This window comes from Eurosta solidaginis, chromosome 5, assembly GCF_040869045.1.
Source record: "Eurosta solidaginis isolate ZX-2024a chromosome 5, ASM4086904v1, whole genome shotgun sequence".
Classification (NCBI taxonomy): Eukaryota; Metazoa; Arthropoda; class Insecta; order Diptera; family Tephritidae; genus Eurosta; species Eurosta solidaginis.
In genome coordinates this window covers 151,148,674-151,156,911 of record NC_090323.1, presented here as the reverse complement: position 1 = coordinate 151,156,911, position 8,238 = coordinate 151,148,674, and positions in this window count along the sequence as shown.

Here is an 8,238-nt window from a genome sequence, read left to right as displayed (position 1 = left end):
ACGGACGGACGGACATGGCTTAATCAAATTTTTTTTCGATACTGATGATTTTGATATATGGAAGTCTATATCTATCTCGATTCCTTTATACCTGTACAACCAACCGTTATCCAATCAAAGTTAATATACTCTGTGAGCTCTGCTCAACTGAGTATAAATACATACAACCCTAATGGAGATAGAACAAAGAAAGTAAGTAAGACTGGGACTGGGAATATGAATGAGACTGTGTCTGGGACTGCGAGTGGATAGAGGTATAGTTAGACGACGATAGAGATAGGGATAGATGGAGCAGGGGAGGAAGGAGAGGGGGCTACAAAACAAGAGATGAAAAAGGCGGTGGGGGCGAAACAGACGCGGAATATAGGAGTTTAAAAAAGGATAAAGAAAGGGGGAGGTAGATTAATAGGTAGAAAGTTATTAAAAATTAGCCATTTCCACTCCAACCAAGCCTTTTTAATAAAATAGATTTTCTCTTATTATTTTATGGGTATTACATAATAACACTTTATTAGAATTCTTAATTCTTTGGTATGGTATTTTTCAAAACAAATTCCTAAATGAAGAGAAGGTTTTGCTTCACATGTTTTGCAATTTTTTGGTTGGAGCACACAGCACTACAGTCGAGCCTGGATAATTCCAAACTTTTAAATTCGAAGTTCTGAATAAGCCGGATAGAAGAAATATTACGCTATGTCGAGTGTCATTCGACAGTGCAGTTGGAGGAAGAAAACCAATGTCGAGTGACACGCGACATCGAAGTGGACAGGGTTAACCCGCTTTAAACACTTTTAAGATTAAAGGTAAACACAACTTTCACAAACTTTGAGAGAAAATAAACTTGCGAATTCGGAAAAATGGTAACGAGAATAGTAAAATATTAATTAAATTAAAAAAAGTGTTTTCAAGTAGCAATATTTAAACAAAAAATTTAACAAAATATTTGAATAACGACGAAAATTTGGCGATCCCGAAAATAAGAAGCTCTGCTACTGCATGTTGTGACAATTTTGTTGGAATTTTCAAATCGAAATATCAACGGGTGTAACTTCTGACAGGAAAAGCGAACTAAATTTATCAAAGCTTTCTAAGTTCATACGGTTTCATATAGTTTCTTTATATTCAAAAGTGCCAGAAGTCCAGCATTCCTACATAGCTCGACCTAAGGGTTCGGCTCTCAAATCAATATTTTTTGGTTATCCTTTGATTTTGTCAAATTTCAAATGGTCTAAGTTAAATAACTTAAATAAAACAAGTAAGGGCGGAACTGTCTTCGGCTGTGCCGAAGACTTCATACCTTTCATGAATAGGGCTGAACAATAATTTTATCCCTTTCGAAATCTCCAAATAATCGGAAGTATAAGATAAGAAATATATAGTGTGATATGTACATACCTAAACGATTTTTAAGATAAATATAAAATAAAAAATGGTAAAAAACCCCCTTATCTGAGCGATCGGTTGTATGGGATATATATTATATATAGCTCCGATCGAAATGATTTTTACAGGAAATCTTCTATGATATATTATAATATATATCACCAAGTTTCACGTTTTTATATTGGAAACTAAGGGAGAAATGGCCAAAAATCTTTCTATCTGAACGATCGGTTGTATGGGATAGGTATATACTATATACATATAGCTCCGATCAAAGTGATTTTTTCAGCAAATCTTCTATGATATATTAGAATAAATATCACCAAGTTTAACATTTTTATACTCAGCTGAGCAGAGCTCACAGAGTATATTAACTTTGTTCGCATAACGGTAATCCGTAACGGCATAAAGTAATCGAGATAGATATAGACTTCTATATGTCAAAATTATCTGGGCGAAAAAATAAATTCATTTAGCCATGTCCGTCCGTCCGTCCGTCCGTAAACACGATAACTTAAGTAAATTTTGACGTATATTGATGAAATTTGGTATGTAGGTTCCTGGGTGCTCATCTCAGATCGATATTTAAAATGAAATAAATCGGACTACAACCACGCCTACGGTTTCGATATCGAAAATTTCGAAAAACCGAAAAAGCGCGATAATTTATTGCCAAAGATAGATAATGCGACGAAACTTGGTAGGTGCATTGACCTTATGATGCAAAATAGAAAATTAGTAAAATTTTGGACAATGGGCGTGGTACCGACGACTTTTAAAAGGTAATTTAAAAGTTTTGCAAGCTGTAATTTCGCAGTCTTTGAAGATATCATGATGAAATTTGGGAGGCACGTTACTCCTATTACTATATATGTGCTAAATAAAAATTAGCAACATCGGATGATGAACACGCCCATTTAAAAAAAAAAAAATTTTAAAGTCAAATTTTAACAAAAAATTAATATCTTTACAGCATATAAGTAAATTATGTCAACATTCAACTCCAGTAATGATATGGTGCAACCAAATACAAAAATGAAAGAAAATTTCAAAATGGGCGTGGCTCCGACCTTTTTCATTTAATTCGTCTAGAATACTTTTAAGGCCATAAGTCGAACAAAAATTTGCCAATCCTTGTGAAATTTGGTAGGTGCATAGATTCTAAGACGGTAACTGTTTTCTGTGAAAACGGGCGACATCGGTTTGAAGCCATGCCCAGTTTTTATACACAGTCGACGGTCTGTCCTTTCGCTCGGCGGTACACGATAACTTGGGCAAAAATCGATATATCTTTACTAAACTTAGTTCACGTGCTTATCTGAACTCACTTTATCTTGGTATAAAAAATAGCCGAAATCCGACTATGACCACACCCACTTTTTCGATATCGATAATTACGAAAAATGAAAAAAATGGCAAAATTCTGTACCAAATATGAAAAAAGAGATGAAACATGGTAAATAGATTGCTTTATTGACGCAAAATATAACTTTAGAAAAAACTTTGTAAAATGGGTGTGACACCTACCATATTAAGTAGAAGAAAATGAAAAAGTTCTGCAGGACGAAATCAAACCCCTTGGAATCTTGGCAGGAATACTGTCCGTGGTATGACATATATAAATAAATTAGCGGTACCCAACAGATGATGTTCTGGTTCACACTGATCAACATTTTGGTCGATATCTAAAAAACACCTTCACATATACAACTAAGGACCACACCCTTTTAAAACCCCCATTAATACCTTTAACTTGATACCCGTATCGTAAAAACACATTCTAGAGTCACCCCTGGCCCACCCTTATTGCGATATCTCGAAAAGTCGTCCAGCTATCGAACTAAGGCCCACTACGTTTGAAATAATCATTAACACCTTTCATTTGATACCCATATCGTACAAACATATTCTAGAGTCACCCCTGGTGCACCTTTATGGCGATATCTCGAAATGGCGTCCACCTATAAACTAAAGCCCACTCCCTTTTAAAATACTCTTTAACACCTTTCATTTGATACCCATATCGTACAAAAACATTCTAGAGTCACCTCTGGTCCACCTTTATGGCGATATTTCGAAAAGGCGCCACCCATAGAACTAAGGCCCCCCCCCCCCCCCCCCCCCCTTTTAAAATACTCATTAACACCTTTCATTTGATACCCATATCGTACAACACACATTCTAGAGTCACCACTGGTCCACCTTTATAGCGATACCTCGAAATGACGTCCACCTATAGAACTATGGCGCACTCCCTTTTAAAATACTCCTTAATAACTTCCATTTGAAACCCATGTCATACAAACATATTCCAGGGTTATCTTAGGTTCATTTTGCTAAATGGTGATTTTCCCTGATTTTGTCTCCAAAGCTCTCAGCTGAGTATGTAATGTTCGGTTACACCCGAACTTAACCTTCCTTACTTGTTATATTGGAAATTAAGGGAGAAATGGCTAAAAATCTTTCTATGTGAAAGATCGCTTGTATGGGATATATATTATATATAGCTCCGATCGAAATGATTTTTACAGGAAATCTTCTATGATATATTAGAATAAATATCACCAAGTTTAACGTTTTTATATTGGAAATTAAGGGAGAAATTGCCAAAAATCTTTCTATCTGAACGATCGGTTGTATGGGATATAACTATATATAGCTCCGATCGAAGTGATTTTTTTCAGGATATCTTCTATGATATATTAGAATATATATCACCGAGTTTCACGTTTATACTTTCTAAATTGCGGCAGGAATGACCAAAATCGTCTTATCTGAACGATCGGTTGTATGGGAGATATATGTTATAGTGGTCCGATCCTACCGGATCCGACAAATACATCCTTGTGCCAAATTTCATTGAGATATATCAAAATTTGAGGGACTAGTTTGCGTTCAAACAGACAGACGGACATGGCTATATCAACTCAGTTCGTCGCCCTGATCAATTCGGTATACTTAATGGTGAGTCTATCTTCTATATATCTCAACGTTACAAACATCGTACCAAATTTAATATACCATTTCATGTTCATGAAAGGTATAAAAATTAAACTTAAAAAATTTTTCAAATAAAAGATAAAAATGATGCCAATTTAAAAAAAGAAATGGCAGAAATGACGATAAAATATTAAAATCGGCAATTAAACGTAAACATTATGAAAAAAAATCGTTATGGCATGGAATGCGCCCTATTTTAATGATTATACAATACAATTACGGATCAAAACACTATTGGGTGGTGTATTGAGGTATTTTTATATACGAATCTATTGGTAGATATTTAAATGTCAAAATTTTCAAATTTAAAAAAAAAGTTTATCTTGAACCATGGAGTATACTGTATCACGTTTGTGGCACGAATGTAAGTAAAGGCTGCACGTGAATATTGTTTTGATAATACTCATTCTCCGTACAATTGTACAAATACATATGAGCATAAGTTCACCCAATAAACCATTTTTATTTAAATCGTTGTTCTACATTTAAAACGAAACCTTTTCTCAAACGTTAATTTTCAAGTTGAGAAACATTTGAGTATAACGTTTCGATTGCGGTTATATTGAGAATCAATTTCTCACTTTGATATATAGTGAAACCCCATATTCAAAACGCTTGAGAGATGAGAATAAAGTTTAAGAATAAACATTTTTCTCAAACTTCAACGCATGATTTTAATATGGAATTTCTGTTGCTTCTTATCCTCAAACAAACTCCAAATATAATAGAAAATGGAACGCTCCCTCAAGTGTTTCTCAAGCTGTACTAAAATGTAAAATTGAAGTTTGCGAAGGTTTAATATCAAAAAACTGCACAGTTTCATAAACAGAAATATTTCGATTCTTAAAGAATGTTTTCGTTGTTTTTAAAGACGTAAAGAAGTAAATCTTCATATTACAAAATTAATTGTTTTTTTTTTTTGTTAACAAAAAAAAAAAAATAGTTTTGTTGAAATCTTTTCAAGTCACAATATTTATTTTATAAATAACAACAAGAAACAGACATACATATTTATTGAAAACAATATTTCGCTGAAACCAAAAGCGAAACCCAAAATTATTTCGTTTTATTTTTTTTTATTTCACAGTTTGCGCGTGTTCTCAGCAAATTTTATAGGAAAAAAGAGCTACTCGGACTAGGAAAATCAAAAACACATGTTTGTGACATATTTTTGCTATGTATTATGGCGGAGCTATACAAGGTGGCTGCACGGTGACAGCTGATTTGTACTTTGTATCATATCATATTGATAATAGGTGGGCACCCCTACATATACACGATTACTAAATTGAGAATGCGTTAGCATAGATTAGATTGATACGAATCTTTTGTTTACGCTCTCATATTTTCGCTCTCACGAGGGATTTATCTCCTAGTTGTTGCTGGCAACAATCACAGATAAATCCCTCGCGCCAGCTGAAGCGGGTGCCAGAACAAAAAATGTGCCAGCCAAAACGAAAAACGTGCCAAAAATTTTGGTAAACTTTAGTTTGACCTACAACTGTAGAATAGCTTTCAAAAATTATGGGAAAAAGGATAATAATACTTGTTTTAGTGTAAGTATTATTAGTTCGAAGGCGGAGGGTAAATATTATTTCCCATTCAAAAGTTATCACTAAAAACAAGTTTTGTAAATATGAACTCCCGATGCAACCAGTTCATTTTGATCACAGAACCTGGAACGCCAGACATGTAGGATAAGCCCAATCCATTAAATAATGTTAACTATTATATCATAGGTCCGATTTACTGAAATTTCAAAAGAATATATGGTTTCCACTGCGAGTTAAATGCGTTACAATATTTGACTAATTAATTTAATCGAAATGTTAGTTTTACTTAGATTTGTTTATATTTAACTCTAACTAGTCGTATTATTTTAAAATAACTTTAAGGAAATAAATATTTTACGACTATCATTTTATTAAATGATTGAAACTATAATCGCCGAAATGTATGTCAAAAATCCCCATTTTCAGATCTATTAATTTTTGTTTGGAGTGGCATCATTGATAAATGTTATAAAAAATGTGCATTTTGACAGCCCTCTCTCGAAACAAAGAGTTGCAAATCCATTCACATATGGCGTTAGTATACACGAACGCGTGGCTAGCACGAATGCAAAATCAAATATTTATTTAGTTTGATTTCAGCGCTTGTACCGTAAGTATCACACGCAGTCTTAGTACAGTGTTTGGTCGTACAATACGAATGTATGTACGTACTTATGAACGCAAAATGTTTCACGTTGATTAGTACCTAACACCTTTCTAATTATTTTCAATCTTTTAGTATTATTATTACTATTCATGAATGTAATAATAATATCAGAGTTTTTTTTTTCTTATTATTGCATTGTAATCGGGTCCAGGACTATATTCCAAGTTTCAAGCTTGTAGCTTATCGGAAAGTTACTTAAATTTTAATTACAAAGTTCGTTCACAACGGCCTGTCAAGTCAAGCTAAATAAAGCCGTTTAAAAAAATACTAAAACTTCCATATTTTACTCCTGAAAAATGCAAAAAAGTAAACACTTTTTCGGGGAAAACATTGGTGAAAATTTTCAGATGACCGAATGACATAACAAAGAAGAATTTATGGCGAGACAATTGACGGCTTACTTCACCTGGTTATTCCACCATGATAACTTCAACCCAACTTGAAAATTTTTCATTCATATGTTAGTACTTTTCCACCGTTCTGTGTGGTAATATTGCGTGCGACACTCCCTTATTGTACGGAGGTCTAAATCAAACCATTGTGAATGATAACTAAGTGTGATATCTTCTGCATAGACGTCAAAATTCCAAAGTGATTGGATCACCTGATTTGTATTTGACTATCGCTGTCTCATTCTGTATCTCTTTTTATCACCCGCTGAAGATAGGCGCCGCCATATTGAACACCCTGTCAAAGCGCTAAAAAGTAGCCATATTGAACATCCTGTCAGGCATTTGGCAGATAAGATATCACACTTAATTATCATTCACAATGAATCAAACTAAATATGTTTGGTCGTTGATTTTAACGAAGTAGTCATTTTTCGTTCGCTCGTCGTATACGTATATGGCCGCTTAGCAGGTGCTAAGCTCATGCCCACCCGTGGATATGATACATCAACATCCAGTGCAGTACGATTTTGACATAAGCCAATCGATTTACAAAAATAAAGTACATTGAAGTTTTATTTATGTTTGTAGGTACGTTACCGTCCTGCCATCTTGTATGATTCCGTCTGTTATGTATGTATATAAAAAAAGATTTCGATTTCATAAAAAACAAAAGAAAAAAATCAAATGAATGGTTAATTTCAAAAATGACATAAACATTTATTGTTTTATTTTTGAGCTTTATATGAAAATAAATGCGCAAACTCTGAATTAAAAAAGGAGAATTATTTTGATATCATCCAAAAAAAATATAGCTTGTAAGTGCATATACTAATCGAGATAAATATATGCCTTCGTACATCAAAAATATCAGGGTGATCATCTTAATCTTAATGCGGCCACCCTGATCGGATAAATGCCAAATACTGCTAAAAATTACCGTTTTAAAAAACGTTTTTCAGATCAAAATTAATACAAATAAAATTACCTATCGACTGATATACGAGTGAAGTTCCTGGCATAAATGGTTTCGCTTTTACTGACGAAAAATTAAAATTTTTTCTGAAAAATCGCTGTTTTTCCTAACTTTGATCTCAATGAGGCACGTGTTAACATTATCAGATTTGTCTGAAACTTTGCATTTTCTGATCTATACGCTTAGCAGTCCATATAAAGTTTAAGCGTAAATAGATACATAGATAGATGTAAAAAACACACAACTAATGCTGTAATATTGAGGATTAAA